The sequence below is a fragment of the Haliaeetus albicilla genome, chromosome 14 (genome assembly GCF_947461875.1).
Source record: "Haliaeetus albicilla chromosome 14, bHalAlb1.1, whole genome shotgun sequence".
In the NCBI taxonomy this organism is placed as follows: Eukaryota; Metazoa; Chordata; class Aves; order Accipitriformes; family Accipitridae; genus Haliaeetus; species Haliaeetus albicilla.
The window spans coordinates 13165200-13184116 of record NC_091496.1 but is presented as its reverse complement, the minus strand read 5'-3'; the positions used below and the strand labels follow the sequence as shown (position 1 = coordinate 13184116).

The 18917-nt window shown below is 38.9% G+C and overlaps 1 protein-coding gene across 6 annotated transcripts in view; it reads right to left on the bottom strand.

The window, feature by feature from the left end:
• Positions 1-18917, bottom strand: part of MAGI2 (membrane associated guanylate kinase, WW and PDZ domain containing 2) — a 760905-nt gene that overhangs the window by 179700 nt on the left and 562288 nt on the right. The gene's annotated exons all lie outside the window — the stretch shown is intronic.

Sequence of the window (18917 nt, the reverse complement as noted above, 5' to 3'; positions counted from 1 at the left end):
CCGCTATAGGCTGCCTGACCAGAAAGAACAAGTAGATGAGACCCTTTACAGAAAGAAGGGAGCAGCCTCACATTTGCAGGCCCTGGTCCTCATGGGGTACTTCAACCACCCCAAGATCTGCTGGAGGGACAACACAGCAGAGGTTCCTGGAGTGCATCAACAACTGTCTCACCCAAGTAATAGTGGAGCTGAAGAGGAGAGGTGATCTGCTGGACATCATACTCACCAGCAAGGAGGGACAACTTGGTGGGGATGTGAAGGTCAAAGGCAGCCTTGGCTGCAGTGACCATGAAATGGTGAAGTTCAGAGGTCCTTTCCAACATCAACCATTCTGTGATTCTGTTAGGGCAGAAGATACTGGCAGTATCTACAAGGTCTTAAGTAGTCTAGATACTTGGTTTATGATTTGCCCAAAAACATGAAAAAAATATGCTTAAAGAACTGCACAGAAACAGACACAAGAAAGGCAATGCAAGAGTACAAAAAAAGTAAAATGCACCCCCAAAAAAATACAATGGGTGAAATAAATCTAGCCTCCATATTTATTCCTCCTTTTGTCCATTTCATCTTCAGCCTCTGGTTCCAAGATGTGCTTCAATGCACAGCATACTCAGGAGACACACACCCTCTGAAAACACTTATGTGTTGTTGACTGCTTGCTTTTACTGTCTAGATCTTTTTAATCTAAATACTTTTCATCGAAATTTATTGCATATTAAAGAGAAATTTTCTTTTCTGTTTCACAAAAATATTCCCCTAATCCATAATTGTACATGCCATCTCATTCCAATCTAAGCTATAGGAGTCTTAATCACACTCACATACCCAGTAGTTCATCTCTAATCATGCAGGTAACACTTTATTGACCTATTTCAGTTCCAGCTCATTAAACACAGCTGTTCTGATGTTTAAGAAAAGAGCAGAACATAAAAAAACAAATTAAGTGTAAAAATGTAAAATTAAGACAAGCAAAATGAACTATTTAAATTCTCTATCTAAATTCTCTTCTCAGGTCCACCCAAGCCCTCTGTTTTTTCTCACTATGAACTGAGGTGTACGTGCAGAACTTCCATTGAACAAAAGGGACTAAATACTGCTCCCGGTCTGTAGCATGTAAGCCACAAGAATTGCAGACACATTTACACTGTCAGTGTGAATGAGATAACTTAGGTCCCAGAAACAGTCTAGCCATAGACTTGGCAGCAGAAAGCTGCATGCAAGCTAAATTTATCCTGCTACTTCTGATGCAGAATAAGACCTTTAAGAGCTAGTCAGGCATCCCCTCAACACATTTTGAAAGCTGATTTTAATCTGTTCACAGCATTGGAGTTGTCAAGAGATTTCTTAAATTGTAAGTTCTTCTGGGCAGAGATCAGTTAATACTCGTTTGTTTGGTAACTATAAAAAAAGGCTGGTTTTATGCTCTGTGACAGTACAAATTAATAATCATAAAGCTATAGCAGCAACAGGTCAGGTAGTGGCAAAACATACTGTTTGCTAAAAACCCACAGTAATCAAAAATTATTTATTCTGGAAAACTTCTAAGCAAACACAATAAAGAAACACAAGAAGGATGTCGTAAAAGTTTTTATCTGAGATAGATAATGAAAAGAGCTTTAGCTACGATAAACAGCAAACCAGAAAACAATTCTATAATCTTATCAGCAGGTTGGGATGGAAGCAGATGGAGAAAATGATAAAAAATGGGTTGGATGGTATTTTAGCTTCTGAGCCATACTATTGAACATTTTTGCTTTTCTGAGATTTCCAGGACATGCAGATATGTTTCTATTCAATTAAGGTTGATTTTGCCTCTAGTTACAACTCAGCATTTATTGAATAGCAAGGATCCTTATATTCAAGAGTTTATGTGCTGACTTCAGGTAAATCATAGTTGTCTACAGCATCATCCTCACTACTGAGGTATTTTATGTTTGTTCTTTAAATGACTTGCTCAAAGCAATACTTGTTTTTCAAATGTGTAGTTGAATACCTAATTTGCCCAACAGCTTTGCAGAATATTTTCCATATGAAGTGCTAAATCTGGTTACTGTGCTCAGTTTTCCTTTTCCACATGGCTACTGATATGTGTTTACAGATTACTCCAAAATATCTACAAAATACAATAACATTACGTTAAGAAGTATTTAGATAAGGTAGCCTAAACTGTGCTTTTGATTCATGATATTAAAACCAACAGATTAACTGATTAAACCTGATAAAATAACTGCACGTGGTTTTGAATGTGGAGCTGTTATTACTGGTGGCATCATTAAAGTTGCTTCAAGATTGGTAGCTACAGCTTGTACTGATTCCCTTGGATCTGGGCCAACTCACATTAAAGTCAATGGAAAGGAGATTTGCTTGCACTGAAATTCATCAGAAATGAACTCATGACATTTAGAGCTGGCAAAATTGTATGTATTGACTACTTAGTTTTCTAAAAGCATAGATGCTTCACCTACAGAAGCAATGATTATTGTAAGAAGTGCTGGAATGTAAAAATAGGGATACTTCCAAAGACACAAATGGCACTTGTCCTTTGCTCCTATTAAAATTATCTTGAAATATTCCCTTTAATAACATGTTTTGCTCATATAGGGGGGCAGCCATGCTCAACCAAAAAAATGGAAAATTTTCTCATTTTATTTAATGGGAAAAGCAGCAGTTTTATAATGTTTTTTCTTCAGAACACACAAATGTTTTTAAAGCTTAAATAAAGTAAACAAATATTATTATGCTTATTTTTGCAGATGAGGATATTGAAGTGCAAAAAGATGGAATTTCTCATAGATACACATTAAATCACTGGCAATGCATGGGATAGAGTCCAGGACTCCTGACTCTCTGTGAACCACAGGACTACACTATCTCTCAGCATGATTTAAAGAGCCACCCTCAATCTCAGAAGACAGCTTTGTAAAATACAAATTTGCAAAAGATTCTCGGCAGGGTTTCAGATGCAGTAGTTGTAATTCCATTTTTTTCCATTCATCCTATATCCCAGGGTTTTGACTTAGCAATATGCTTTGGGATTAGCTCTTGAGAACCTTGAGATTCAGCCAAACATGGATTATGGATCAGATAATGCTAATTACAATTAATAATGTGGACAATACTATTGTAAATTGAGAACTTACCAGGGAATTAATTTTGTCACTGAAAGTTGGAATGATGCTGTAAGAACACAAAATACATAACCAGGGACCAAAACATGAAAAAGATAGGATTTAAGCTTAACAATATTTGTTCTGAATGGAGCTGGATGAAAAGTAAATTTGCCTAAAGATTGTAAATTGGTCACTCCATAACTATTCAGAAATTGAGAATAGGGTTTGGGATAGATTTGGGTGCTGCTATTTTTTCTGGATGAGATTCATAAGGGAGAATATTTTTTTAATTTAAACGCAGAGTGCAAGCACTCCCCATCAAGATGTGGCCTTCACGTTCAGAGGAGATTTGAAACAAATTTCCCACTTTCCAGAAGCATAGCCTTACCAGTGTGCTCAGTCAAAAAGCAAAGATTTTAATTTGCTTTTGCTCTTTCATTTCTTATGAATATTTACTTAACAGGGCAGAACCTGAAGTTTACATATTTTCTTATAAGGGGAGCATCCTTCTCACTATGCTAAAAAATTACACATACTCTGTATTTTTACTGGTTGACTGTGTACAAAATGGCAGGGATTAAGCACAGGAGGGATTAAGAAAGCAATGACGTAGAAGAGCCTAGTGTTTAACCTGTAACTGGGTAAACCTCTGCCCACACCAAGACTTTGATGATTATGATGGACATGATTAACAAAATGTCTGTGTTATATTTAGTGTCTAAGAATACAACATTCAGGATTTATTGGAACAGGTGGATATGAAAATATGTGTCATTTCTGTGTTCACATCAGCATTTTCTTTGTTTTTCCCAGTGTAGGAGTTAGCGGTTAGGAACATCTTGAATGATAAGGTTGAGTTAGAATATATGGAGAAAGGCAATTATGACAATTTAGTGATTGGCTGCACTGTTCCTGAAAGTTATTCTTTCCAATCACAGAGTAGAAATTTTATGTGTAAAATTTTGGAAAATGGGTAAATTTTTATGCTATGTCAAAATTTCAAAATTGCCCTCTGAAATACAATGTTGGAAACAAACTTTCTCACAGAAAGTGTGACTTTCTAAGTGTTGAACCATAATATTTTCAAAAGTATTTTTTGGCATATTTAATTTCATGAAAAATTATAACCTGCTTACAGCCATTGTGCAAGCAGCAAAATGTACCTTCTAAATTAAGTGTTCAATTATTTTCCCTAGTATCATTAGACATCTGCTGACTATATGGTAATATTTTCTCAGCCCCAGTTACTGCATAATGTTTAAAATTATTACACTGGAATCTGTTTGTCCAAACAAAAATTAAAAGCAAATGATGAAACCAGAAGTGACCACAATGATATTCTTTATAATAGACACTCCAAAGAGCTAGACATATATTGTGCTGATTCTGTCATTAGAATAGCTGAAAACTTTCAATGTTTATGAACAGACACTTCAAAAAGACAAATTCTGATCTGTAGTATTCATTCTCCTAATTTGAAGCAGAAAATGGTAGATAAAATCATTACTGCGGAAGTGTTTCAACCAGGCTTTACTCTTGTTCACATTTCTTTGACTTTCTCTCTTCATCCTTTCCCAGCCTATTATGGCAATTATGTTACATTCTAAAATCCCTGTAAAATATAATATGATTCACTTTTTATCATTTACAGTGAAATACTGACTTGCATATAAATCTTTTATTGATACTATTACATATTTACTGCAGCTATACTAGAGTGCTTGGTGGAAATAAAAAAAACATTGCATGTGTGCTGGATATAAAAACTGTAAATTTGAACAAGGGTATGTTTAATAAACTCTTGCACATGAATATCTGAAAACACTGAATGATGCAACGGACAGCAATTTTTTTGTTTTTTTTCGTTCATCTGGAATCCTTAAGTATTGAAATGTTTTATTCCTGGTGCACAGGCATTATCAGCACACAGTATCACAGAAAGCTTAAAACTAGCAAACCCTGGTGGATGCTTTGGAAGTATAGTACAAATATGGTATTTTCTTCTTTTCAGTATCAGACTGACATAATGAAGCACCAGTCAAAAAACATTGGAGATTTTGGAGAATGGCAGGTGACCCATGAAACTATGACAACAGTGTTATAATGAATTCATCTCTTGAAGGGCTTCTGAAACCGTACAGGCACTTGAATTGTTAGCGTAGCATGTAAAATATGGAAAAAACTATAAACATTTTCAAACCAAAGTTATGGTGTATTAAGCTGGGCTCACTGCCCCAGTGATGCAGTTACACAGCTCCAGGAGCAGAGCTGACTGAAGAGCAGCCAGACTGGAGTCTGAACAGAGCAGGCACCCAAATATATATGCATCCAATTTTGTGGATCTAAAGGCATGCACTGCTTTGCAGATCTCACTCTTGAACCTTTAGACATATTGAGGCCTGATTTCATAATTCAATGGCTCTTTCCACAGTATTGTCTTTTTAACACTGACACAATTTTTTCCTGTTCCTTGCAGAAATACCAAGGTAGCAGAGAACTGCTCTAAAACAAATGGAAAACCAAACCAAAATGATAAAAATAAATCTTAGTAAGGCAGTGACTGAGTCTGTACTATCTTACTGTAGAATATATTAAATTTAAAGTTATGACATACCATTACCAACTTTAAAATCTTAAATAACCTCAGCTAGAAACGCTCTTCAGTTTTTGCAGTCATTTTTTTATGCAAAGCCATGCTGGAAAACAACTTTATTTAAAGAGTTTTAACTCAGTAGTTTTAAACTTCTTTGATAAAAGAACATAGAATAAGCCAACAGAAGAAATAAAATCCTGCCATGGTATCTGATGCTAACATCTCCATAATACAATTTCTTAGAAGACAGAAATCTACCTGGTTTGTCTCTTTAAACTAAATTCAGAAGGATTTCCTCAAATATATTTAAAGCTTGAAGTATGACTCACTTCAATTTAGGATCTGGAGAGAAAAAAGAAATAATTGGTCTTGCAAAAAAAATGATCAGCGTAGGAAAAAGAAAGTGCAATGCAGAAAATCATCAGTAATAAAATGGGAGTTTCAGCCAATGATATCCTGGAGTGGAGGTAGGATAAGTATTACATGGATGAAAGCAGGGATGGTTCCTCCTGCTTACAGCTGGGTCAGGTAGATCTCAACAGATATAAGCAATTCCTGTGACATCGCCCTCTGATCAAGCAACAGAAAAGAGAAACTGTCCAGGAAACTTATCATACAAAGAGATATGTCCATCTTACCAGGGCCATATTCACCCTCAAACAGATGGCAACTGTATTTTAAAGCAACTAGCCCACGATTCTGTGGCGATTGTGATGATTAAAGTGTAGACTCAGACCTAGGTGGTTCTTCTGGCAGTGTTGCAGGCAAAGAGGAGAACATTCCTGGGTAGGACATCAGCCTGGAAGACAAGTTGTGAATGGAGCTGCTTTGCAGTGGTTTGGAAGCAGTACCCTTTTGTTGTAGGTCACAATTACTGCCTGTCACCAGGCTGCCAGAAAACCCCCATAATAACCTTCCTTCTACTCGCTTGGAACTTCTGATAGAAAATTGAAGTCAAAATGGTCCAGCTATTTCCTAGAATAAGGCCAGAGAAAAGTATTCGGGACAATGATAAAAAAATCAATATAACTTGACTTTGAAATGCTGTAACAAAATACCTGCTTAGGAACAGAACTTAAACCTACAAGAGAATTTCTTTATGTCATGTAGGGCCTTTTGTAGCCTCAGAAAAATCACTGAACTTTGCACATGGCTGTTGTCCTGGCCAGGCAAAATTTCTGCAGATTCTGTCTTTTCTGAGCACACACAAATCTGGCATCTGATGAAACAGCAATGTGCATCTTCTTATCACAATGTAGCATAACTGTATTGCACACAGACTGTCCCTTGGGCATGGGATAACAGAGCGACAAGTGACAAAATCAGACTTTGTAAGTACTTGTTCTTTCCAAGATGATGGAATCCAAGATACTTAAATTTCATCATTCCTTGGCAGGTGGGAGCACATGTGCACTATAGACTATCCAGCCCCCTACTAACAGAAGACCCTATAGAGTGGCCTACAATCTACAGCCACAACCGATCCACTGTGCTATTTGCTCACATGAAAAAAGTCTGTTATTGAAGCTATTCTTTGCAAAGCTGCAGATGAACCTTGTGGATAAAAATATTTCAGTCTCTTTTTTTTCTTTTTCTTTTTTCTTTTTTTTTTAGTTCTCAATAAAAGATATGGAAAGTTATATTAAAATTTTATTATTAAAACTGAAAATTTAAGATGGGTTCCAGAGCCCTGACCTCACCACCCAAACAATGAACACTACCAAACTGCAGCGTAAGAATGCAGGACTTCAGAGCTACATTCAACTAGAGCAAGATAAATCAAGGATCAAACTGCCCCACTTTGCCTTTTCTTCCTGCAATTCCTTGCATCAAGCAAGCACTTTGCAAAAGAAGCAAAAACATCCCACAGCCACAAGTCGGATCTTCTACAGAGCTTCGACTCATGCCAGAGTACACAAAGGCCTGTCCTCTGTACTCAGTGAAATGAGAGTCTAAGTGAAAAGTACTCGTATCCATCTGTCGTGCTTTAACCCCCGCCGGCAACTAAGCCCCACCCAGCCGCTCACTCACTGCCCCCCACCCGGTGGGATGCCGCGCACACAAGCAAAGCAAACCAAGGAATTCATTCCCCACTTCCCATGGGCAGGCAGGTGCTCAGCCATCTCCAGGACAGCAGGGCTCCATCACGCCTAATGGTGACTTGGGAAGACAAACACCATCACTCTGAACGCCCCCCCTTCCTCCTTCTTCCCCCAGCTTTATATGCTGAGCATGATGTCATATGGTCTGGAATGTCCCTTGGGCCAGTTGGGGTCCCAGCTGTGTCCCCTCCCAACTCCTTGTGCCCCCCCAGCCTCCTCGCTGGTGGGGTGGGGTGAGGAGCAGAAAAGCCCTTGGCTCTGGGTAAGCCCTGCTCAGCAGTAGCAAACACACCCCTGTGTTATCAACACTGTTTTCAGCACTACCCCAAAACATAGCCCCATGCTACCTACTATGAAGAAAATTAATTTTATCCAGCCAAAACCAGCACTCTGTGTAACAGAAAGACAATATCATAGTCTGTATGAACAAAAGACCCAAACTGAAATTGCACAAGAAACCCGAATTTTAATGTGTTAGGATTTTTGGGAGTATGTTTCTGCCATCTTAACAAGATTATTTTAACAGTTTCTTTTTTTGTGTGTTCATGTGTTGAATTATATTATCTAGGCCAAAGTTTTGTTCTGTCTCCAGATGTATAATAAGCTTCAGGAAGACAATTATCACATGGCAATTTCTTCATATCTGAGATTTCTTTCAATATACATTTCATACTGATAAGCTCACAGAAAAGCCAACCTACTTATAAAAATCCTGTTTTTCCTAAAAGCTCAAATGGAATGCAGAGAGTTAGATTAACATTGTGGTTTCTCTTTTTGATTATTTAATGGCACAAAGATACTACAGTAAATGAGTTAACATATACAGCAGCATGGAAATAATATTACACTGAGCAAGCACACAAGTTTTTAAGGTAACTAGAAGACAGAGCATGCATCTCTGGAGGGACCAGAATACAGGGTCATGAAAGTTGGAAGAGGAAAGAAATAGCTGTATATTCATATGCACAGTGACAGAAATGGAAACTGGACAACTAGATCACTTGTACATGAGTATCAAAATTAGCAATTGGGTTTTAAACAGGATTAAACACATTTAAAACACCAGACTACTACAGAGTAGTTGAAACAGGTAAACAAAACTAAAAAGCAGATAGTGGATTATAACTCTAGACATTCCATCTGATAATTAAATCTGACAGCTAAATAATAAGGTTTTACTGATTCTATTACCTGAGATCTGCAGAAGGTGATCTGACCTCTGAATAGAAATACTGTTAATTAACCTCATTCAGCAACATGCTTAGCAGGTAAGTAGCATCAAGCAACCAATAATATAAATATAGTTAGCACATTTATTATATAAGTAGCCCCAGGCATTAATTATTTTAATGTTTAGTACCATTCCAGGTTCTTTTCTGATACTGAAGAAATATGTATAGGCTGAAATAGTGATTTCACAGTACACTTAGGTAATGAAATTGTCTTCTTCATATTGGATATTTACTTCTCAGCTGGTACACAGTTGTTACAGCAGTTTCACTAGCACTAATGAGACGGTTTCCCTTGAGCTGCTGCAATAATATTAATGGTTAATTTGGTTTTAGAACTTTATAGCAATAGTTCTAGTTTACGTTTTTGCAAAGTTTAGGAAAAATCACTACAAAGAAAATCCTATACCAAATGCTTTGGACAACAAAATGCTTTTTCCTGCCATCTTATCTAGGCACATGGAAATGAGCTACCCCCCAGTGCAACAGAACTTGTGGTCATTGGCATATTTACTTGCTTTGGAAGTTGGTCAGAATTTCAGCGAAAGCTTCATAGGATTTTTCTCTAACAAAAATTACTAGGATCTCTGTCTTATGCAAAAGATAATGTTCCCAAACCCACACCAGTTGTACTTACAATGTAGTGTAAGAGCATGCGTGAGGCAAGGTTTGAGATCGAATTCACCAGCTACCCATCTTTTCTGCCTTCAGAAATGCTCTAAATGACTGCTCTGAGGCAGCTCAGGTGTTACTGCTCTAAGTGGGAGCATTAGATGCATCTTGCGCTTTTAGTATTGTTGATGTTGTAACTCTGATGAACAAGACTTAAGGACAGGTCCGGGAGGTCTGCAACCGTTCAGTAGCTTCCAACCATGCCACTGGCCTGAAGCAATTCTAGCAAATTTGGGTAGGCTAGACTGCGTACCATCTATCCTAGGAAGATGCTAGCATCACCTGTCCAGGGATGCATACACTAAAATCCTCCACCTTTCATTCCATTACTCCTGCCTTTCTTCTGCACATACAGGAAACCTGTAGCCCAGCACCATGTCATCCACTACCACATTTCATCTGAGAAAAAGCTCTCCTGGGAACCGCTCGCTGCTACTGCTCATCAGCTATCACGGGTGCAGTTACCCTGGAGGAAACATCACTGCTGCAGATGCCCGCTTCCAACCTTTCTCCCATCAGCACCATTGCCTCCTATCTCCTCCTATCAGCTGTGGAAATATTTCTAGAAATATCCTGAGAATCTGGACTGGGAGCCACTCCTGGACTCCTGCTCCTGAAACACCCAAGCCCATCAATGAGGGCTAGATTCACCGCAAAACCCAGCTGGCAGGTACAGGAGAGGAAAAAGCTTTCATAGCTGTCTCTTCCAACTTCTGTGTGCTGCAGGAGATTAAATGGGCAAATACTTCTGCCTACACAATGCAACGGGTGTAGAAATAGCTTGGAAGACTGCCTGTGGTCCAGGGCTATCTGTAATGCAGGCCAGATGTAGACAAGGCCATTGATCCTCAGCATCACACTGGGGAATTTAATTAGTATTAAATAAAAAGGTAGAGGAAAATTAATTCTATACAAAGTGAGGTTGAAAAGATCGGAACTGTTTTAAATGGGGGTTGTTTTACAAATGGATATACAGAAAATAAATTGAACATGGTTATCTTCCTTCTGCCCATTTAAATAGGAAATTTAAAGGCAGTAAATTTAAAAGTGACAGAAATAAATTCTTTTTATAAGACCTGGGGAACTTACCACCACAGAGTATCACTGAGACTTAACAAGATTTAAAACAGGTTTAGCAATTTATAAGTACAATGAATATTTGTGATAATAACTGAAGGAAAAACGTCCTTCAGATTGAGGTCATATCACAAGCTAATGAAGGTTAAGAGGAAACTTCCTCTAATTCAAATTAATCTTTAATTGCCACTCCTGGCTTTCCTGTGCTTTTCTCTGAAGCATCTGACATTGCTAGTGTTGATCAGCAACAGGAGTGCCTACGCTCACAGCATAACATTCTGCAAAGCAAGACCACTAACTTAAAAAAACCCTCAGATTTCTATAAAAATGCTGTAATTTCTATTGTAAGAAATAGCCACTAAGAAATTTTGTGTGTGTGTGTTTGTTAACTCTGTGATTTGGCAGCATGTTGTAGACTGTCGATGTCAGTGTTTCACTGGTGGACTCTCCCCCAGGCTGCAAAAAGAATATTCACCAGTAACACTCTACCAGTCACAGCAAAATGTGAAATACAGAAAAGGCAGCAGGCAGGGATGCAGGATGCAGAGCAGAAAAAAAAAAAAAAGTCAGACAGAATTGTAGGCCTGAGTTTCTTTGATATGCTTTTTTCAGGCTGTCCCAAATGATTGTCTTTAACAGCAACAGGGCAATGGAAAACATCCTTTCATTTTTAGAATAAATTACATACAAACCAGGACATGCAGTTTAAAGGGTTCTATATCCGAGTATTTGTTGCGTATTCAATTTTTAAATAACCATGTTGAAGTTGCTCCCTGACAGCTGTCCTTTGTGAGTTACAGAAATGATATTCCAGAATCTTTTTCTTCAAACAAAATTTATATACAATATTTCAACCAGTGGAGCTTGGCTACTTGTATTCTTAAGACAATGTGAACGTGGGTTATTCAGTGAAAATCCTACCTTGGTAAAGGGACGACGAACTGTCACCCAGGTTTCTCCTACCATTTCAGTAGATTAGCAATATTCTTTTCCTATTCTGTTCTAAAATGTTTCTTTATTAACATTGTATTTCACTGAAATGCTCTAATGTATCAGTAGGGGAATTTTCCCTTGCAGTATTATCCCAGACTGAAAATCTATTCTATTTTGTTGATCACTGGGAGAATACATAAAACACTCAGGTTCCCAGACAAATGGTAGAACAAAACTAATAATAATATTATTAATAACAATCAAATGCTTTGAAAGCCACTTTATAGTTATGACAACTAACAAACTCACAAACCATTTACATTAAGAAAACAGGTTTGCATGTCTCCATTTATTTTCTCCTTTACAATGCTTTTACAAAACCAGAATTTTAAAGATTAAACATGTTTCTTCTAAGGACAAACTAAGAATTCAAGAAATCCCACTGTAAGTGGGTATTCATGTTTTTGAAACAGCTTGCCAGAAGCTTACATTAGTGATTCCAGGATGTCACAGCTTTTTTTTTTTTTCTTACTGACAGTTTTTCTTCCTGATAAATAAATAAATTTTATTACTTAAATAAGCATATTTCAGCCTACTGCAAACCTGACTCTAATCTGAAAGTTAAAAAAGAACATCACATTCTTCAGAAAGAAGGTCTCATGCACCTTAGGATACTTTTAGCCAAACATTTTACAAGCAAGTCCTCTGAGTTTGATTTATTACATACTGAACTGCTTTATAGGATTTGACTGGAAACTCCAGAGACAGCCACTAATCTATTAGTGTACACACACATCTTCTCCCACAAACTTTTACACAATTAGGCCAGGCTATAAATCTAAATGTAAGTGCTCATTATCTTAGCTACACAAATCTTTAGTTAATTTTCATACACTATTATGGAATATGGGTCAACCTCATTATTTCCTGTCTACTGAGGATAATTCCTCCTTCCTGTTCATAAAAGCTGAATGTCATAACCTATGAATTAAAATACTTGCCTGGTATTCTAGCTATTATTATTATTATTATTATTGTTATTATTATTATTATTACTATGCAAGTTCCTCTAGAAACAGGACTTTTTATTCTGTGCCTACAAGTTCAAAGCCCAAGGTGAAACTTCACACTAAAAATTATATGTGATTAAACTGGAACCTGGCAGAGACACAAACCCAACACGAAGAGTTCAACTCATTAAAAAAACATCAAGCAAGCAGGTGCTCGGCAGTTTTGGTATGACTGAGTCACACAGCAGATGGGGGTGAATACTAAGGGGCAGATCTTAGCTGGCATATATTGTCCGAGCTCTGCTGGCTTCAACAGAGCTGTCACAGTTTACATCAGCAGAGATATGCCCTTGAATACTGAATACAAAAAAGCAGCTAGTCATGTATGTGACTTAGAAGCAACGGTAAGAGGTACAAGACTGCAACATGAAGCACAAAATTCCACCTTAAAATCTTAATATTTCACGAGGGAAATTGCTAACTCAAATTCCAGATTTCCTTTTAATTTCTGCATTTTTATTTTTTGATGTAATTTTTATTAATAACTATCTCTTCTTGTTTGAATAGAAAAAGTAAAGACTTTAGAGTATAAATCCTCCACTATTAACAAAGTTTTATTAATAATAATAAAAAGAAAACTGTGGTGTTTTCTAAACAAGGATGAGCAAGACTGCTCCAAGCTCTGGTATTTTTTAGTGGGATGTACAGTTGTGTACAGGAATTTACAAAATGAGCCTTTTAAACCCCTTACAAAAGGAAGGCCCAAATTTAAAAGATTGTTTTCTGCATTTTTAGGGCCAAATCCTTATTTCAGAGGATGTTGCTCCATTTGCATAGACATCTGTCAGCTATAATGATCCTATATACCCTCTCAGAGGACTATTGATTTTAAGCTTTTGTCATCCTGGTAACAGCACGCATGCTTCAACTTCCCAAAGTCCAAATGTTTGGGATGCCAAGTATCAAATCCTGTGAATTGCCGAGGCTCCTGATAGATAACGGGGCAAAGGGGTATACAAGTATTGGTCGTGTATGAGAGGCATGTTGTGTAAAGGGAACTGGATGCAATTATAGCTGGTCACCAAGATGTTGCCCAGGAGGACTCACCGCAGCATACGGCTGTGTATGACGATGAACTCCTGGCTGCAGTGCGTCTCTGCAGCCCTTCCCTGTGCTGGGATCTCATGTATCCCAGATCTAGCAGCCGGATGGGTTTCCCACGTGAATGTGGTGGGGCTGTGCTGAGAAAGCCTGAGAGAGAAGCTGTGGGGCAATGGGAGGTGAGAGCTAGTAAATGTATTGCAAGAACATGTGAGACTCAGCACGTCTAAACTGGTTCACAGAGGAGAAATTCATGCCCCAGCCCAGGCTGTGCTGTACTAATTGGAGTTGGAGGGTGTCTGACAGCTAGAGCCTCCCGCAGCTCATGGGACTTGTGGCTGAAACGTGATGATTCAACTGTAAAATTTCATCACTGTGTATGATCTTGCACCATACCAGTCCAAATGACAAACTCTGGAAAGCGAGTAAAAGTCTTGGAATATGTCAGCTTTTCTTCTCAACAGGGTAAATTGGCACTGCTCCTGATCACAGCAAGCCAGAGCACTCTGGTCACTATTATCTAAAAGCAGATACAGCTCACGATCACATAATGAGCCTGTGGCTGCTGTCGGACTGAACTGACCTGCAGCAATTTTTATTTGTGCAATGATCCTGTCCTACAAATTCTTAATATTACAAGGATGAACACAAACCCGGACTAATTGTGAGCACGGTGTTATGCAGGATTGGGTCCACTGTTTGTGCTGACGGAACCTCTTCACACTGACTTACTGTGCTTCTTAATTAACATGACCTTGTAGGTCATCGTTTTCATTTAAGTGAAATGCTTAATGAGCACTCTACTTAGTTGTTAAAAAATAATTGGAGCCACTTAAAAGCACAAGAGTCCTTACAGAAGTACCTGCCCTGCCGTGCTGCCACAGGACTGAGACACTAATACCTTTTCTGCAGGAGCAGGGATTTTTTTTTTCTGTGGAAGGAAAAGGAAGACAATTTGAAGCTTCAGATGTTATCTGAGGGGGCTAACTCCTCCCACTCCCCCTCCAACATTGTTAAGGAAGCATCGCTTAATCAGAAGCTGAGAGATCCAAAGCATCAATGCCCACTCCCCCCACCTTTCCAGTTACTTTTCTAGAGTCAGTTTAGGTTATTTTGTTGACAAAGAGCAGAATCATGACGTCACTGAGTCCGACCTAAGACAGCCTTTTGCATCCTGGCATCCACAGGGAGTGAGTTTTATTTCACCTACCGAGCCTCAGAAAAGCCACACCAGCTGTCTGGGCATGGGGTCTGCAGCGGGGCTGGCCTGACACCTCTGCCGACAACCCGCCGTTTCTGGAACTTCAATGGCAATGTCACTGCTCATGCTCAGCTTGATTTTCCCACCCTGACTTATAGACTACCTCAGTAATTCCCAGTCCATATATCTTTAGCCCCATACAGCCTCCAGCTGCACCTAACTATTGCCCTTCCTGGGAACTGTTGGTGGACCTGATGAGAAAAGGCCCAAGCAATTATTAAGAGGGATGCTGCTATGCCTTTCTAATTCATTTAGCCCTCAGTATGAGGAATCCGGAGGCCAGAGGGTGGTCTACCCCCAGTGACTTCTTTCCTGGGAGCTCTTCAAGGCAGGGAGCAGGTCACAGTTGTATGCAGCCACATGCAATGCACACTGTGTACACAGTAAGGCCAGGTGTGGGGTACACCCAGTGGGAAAGGCTGGCCAGCATGGTTTTACTCCGTGTAATTTCAGCAGCAGTGAGATAAATCTCACCCTTTCATTCCTAAGCTCTGCATTTTTGTCCATAATAGGCAATTTCATATAGAAGTTTGTATCTCGTTTCTCATGTTTAATCTCAGCAAGTGCCTGTGCACACACAAGCATGAACATCCTGCGTCCCTTCATCACAGCTGAGAACTGTGAGAGGAGTCAGGGGAGCCCTGCTCTGACTGGGGTGGTGGTGGTGTAACAAATCATTATTTCACATTTTCCCTTCTTCCTGCCCAAGCAGTTTATTCTGTCACCACATGCACTGTATTCTTCATTTAGGTCCCCCACTAAATCCATCCCATGGTTGTTCCCATCTCTGACCCCAGCTTTGCTTCTCCTGCTACTCCTAAATTTCTTGCTGAAGGGGACAGAAAATGCACCAGGGTCACAATCATGGCTTCCTCTGAGAACAGAAACCTTACTTAAAGCTGTGCCTCCCAAGTGAGCAAAGGGGAGGAAAGGACTATACTCGTCAGTCAGCAAGGAATTTCCCCCTTCCCAAAAATGTTCCTGTTCAGACAGCCCAACTCAATGGCAAGACATTTAGATTTCCCAGCTTGCAACAGGGAAATGTGTTGGCATCCATCCCCCTGCCATACGCCCGTGTTGATCACTCCTCATCATCTCAGCTACAAGATTCAGACAATGTGTTTTGATCCCTCTTGACTCCAACATCCTACTATGGCTGAGAGATCAAAATGTTACTTTCCATATATAATGCATTCATTCTTCATATCCCCATGAATCAGAGATGATGCCATGCTAATAGCCTTTGTTGCAACTGTAAGATTGAAATCAGACTGCCTGTGGGAGGAAAGGTTGCAGGATCAAGTATATTACTCTCAAATGATTCCAAAATGGCTCCACCAGGTCAATTATTGCAAGTTATTACGGTATGTGTCTCCTGTGTTCATACAGACCAAGTGCAAAGCCTCATTTAAATTATAGATTTGAACTGAACAGTAGTTACAGCCTCTACACAGAATTAATGACATACCACAATGCTTAAGTATATGAGTTATTTTACATTCATTTTTAAAGAGAAAAGAAGTAAGTTATCACCTAAGAATGAAGCTACTTGGTACCCTTGGCAAACAGATACCCCTCTTCTGGATGTTATATTAGGCTGTACTTTTACCAGTTGAAAAGTGGACAGTACGCACAGTTCAACACTTAGAATTTGTTTGAATCCTTAATGAAAGTATATTGCAGCCAATCTGACAAAATTAAACAAAAATGATAATTAGTCCCTGATAGTCTATTAAATGATAAACAGAAGATTGTAAAGGAACTGCCTGGTACAGCATAAACAACAGCTCTGACCAATTAAAAACATATATCACCGAGACACAGACTTTCATGTTATGGAATAACTTTAGTGGGTTTCTATCAAAGGCTGTCTCAATAGAGATCTGATGAGAGACATATATCTGATGAAGCTAGACAGAGCATCCAGTGCCAAGGTAGATATTATTAACATCAAGCACAACAAATATTAATTAGATGTCCATAATGATGTTTCACCATTTCCACAGCCTTATTTATATAGGTTGAACTTCAATACTGTGCATGTCAAATTGCATTTCTCGCATCATCTTCTTTTTCACTTGCACTCTTTTGATGACATCCCTATGCCAATCAAGCACGGTGATTTTTCCCAAACATCCTTTCCAGCTAGTCGGTGAGGAAGACATCAGAACAGAGATGGAGAATTTGGGCGATATATTTTAACGTATATATTTTAAGGTAGCAGCTGACTTTGCTCTGTGGCTCAGCATTTCCCATCTGATGACATCTTTCTCTTAAAAAATATTATGAACTGAAATAATAAAAAAAAGTGGCAAAAGAACTAATCGTGATCTTGCCTTCAGCTTGACCTTGAGTTCAGGGCAAGGTACGCACCTCTCCTGCCACCCCACGCCCTGCAGCCTCACTCCACCGAGTGCCCTGCTCTTGCTGGCGATACCGCTTTTCTCTGTGTTCCTGGCAAACAGTCAGACATGATTCTGCTTTCCTTCCTCAATCAGACACGCTCTCAGAAGTGACATGAGCCTCCTGCGGGGTACTGGGTTTCTAGATGGCAGATAATTATTGATGTTTCAGTGAGATCTGGGTGGGGAAGGTTAGTAATGCATTAGAAGAGTGATGTGAGGCTGTCTGAAGGACAAAGAGATGAGATCAAACTTTATTGCTATAAAGGATCACAGACTTTGGAAGATTTTTTCCTTTTGAGGGGTAACAAGAACGATACATTCACTAGCATTACTTTCAAAGAAAACCAGTCCTTTGCTTTTCTTATAAACCAAGGCAAGTCTACATTTTTTAGATTAATAATGCAACTTTCCCTTAAAATCTAACAGCTCCATGGGAAGGACTATGGACCATAGCTAATCAATACATGTTTTCAAATCTGGAATACAAAATATGTGTCAGAGAAACAGCTTCTGGTTACGCTGGATTCACTGGCATGGGTGCAAATATCTTGAACCACAAAGAATATCATGAGCTTGGAAAGCATGGGACAGAGGTTACCCAGGGGCTCGGGATAGTGGGATAGTGCAGGATAGGGATGCCCAGGGGAATTTGACGCTCATAAGTCTTTCTTAACTCTTTCTGGATATGTATAGAACCAAAAAAATTGGATTAAGTAAGTTTCTCTGTCCTTTTGAAGTTGCATAAATCTGGGGGGGTTATCTAACCTCAATAGATAAAGGGTTGCATAACTTGCTCTCTTTCTCCATTTCAGTATCTGGTGTGTTTTTCATTAGGGCTTCTGATGTGGCTTTGTTAAAGCTGTAAATATGGAGATGGAGTCACTCTTTCTCAAGCTATATTTATGAAATCTCAACTGACACTTTCTCGAAGGATCAAATACAACTCTACAGCTGTGGAGACTTGACCCTGCCAGAGCTGGAAGTCAGCAGAGAGACTCGCTGGGGGGCTGGGGAAAGTCCCAGGTGCACCCAATTAAAATTCATCCACCTCTCTGAAGGGAAAGCTGACATGGACTTAACTCTGAAGGGAATTATCCTCTCTTGGGATCCTGCATCCTCAATTCTAGGGCTCAGAAAAATAATTCTGAAGAAACACATGTTGCCTTTCCAATATACCAGAGATTCGCTAAGCATTTTGAAAATGTTACTAATTTTGCCTTATCAAAATCAGTACTTCAGAATATCATGCAAATTGTCCAGCTCACATCAGTCAAACTACCAATGAGTAATGACAGCCTGGAGGAGTAAAACCTGAAGATTAAGGACCTAACACTGCCTGATGGTTTTTTTTGCTTCTTTTACAGTTTTGAAACTGACATTGACTGCAAAATGAAAAGAAAAAAAATTATTTTGGAATTACATAT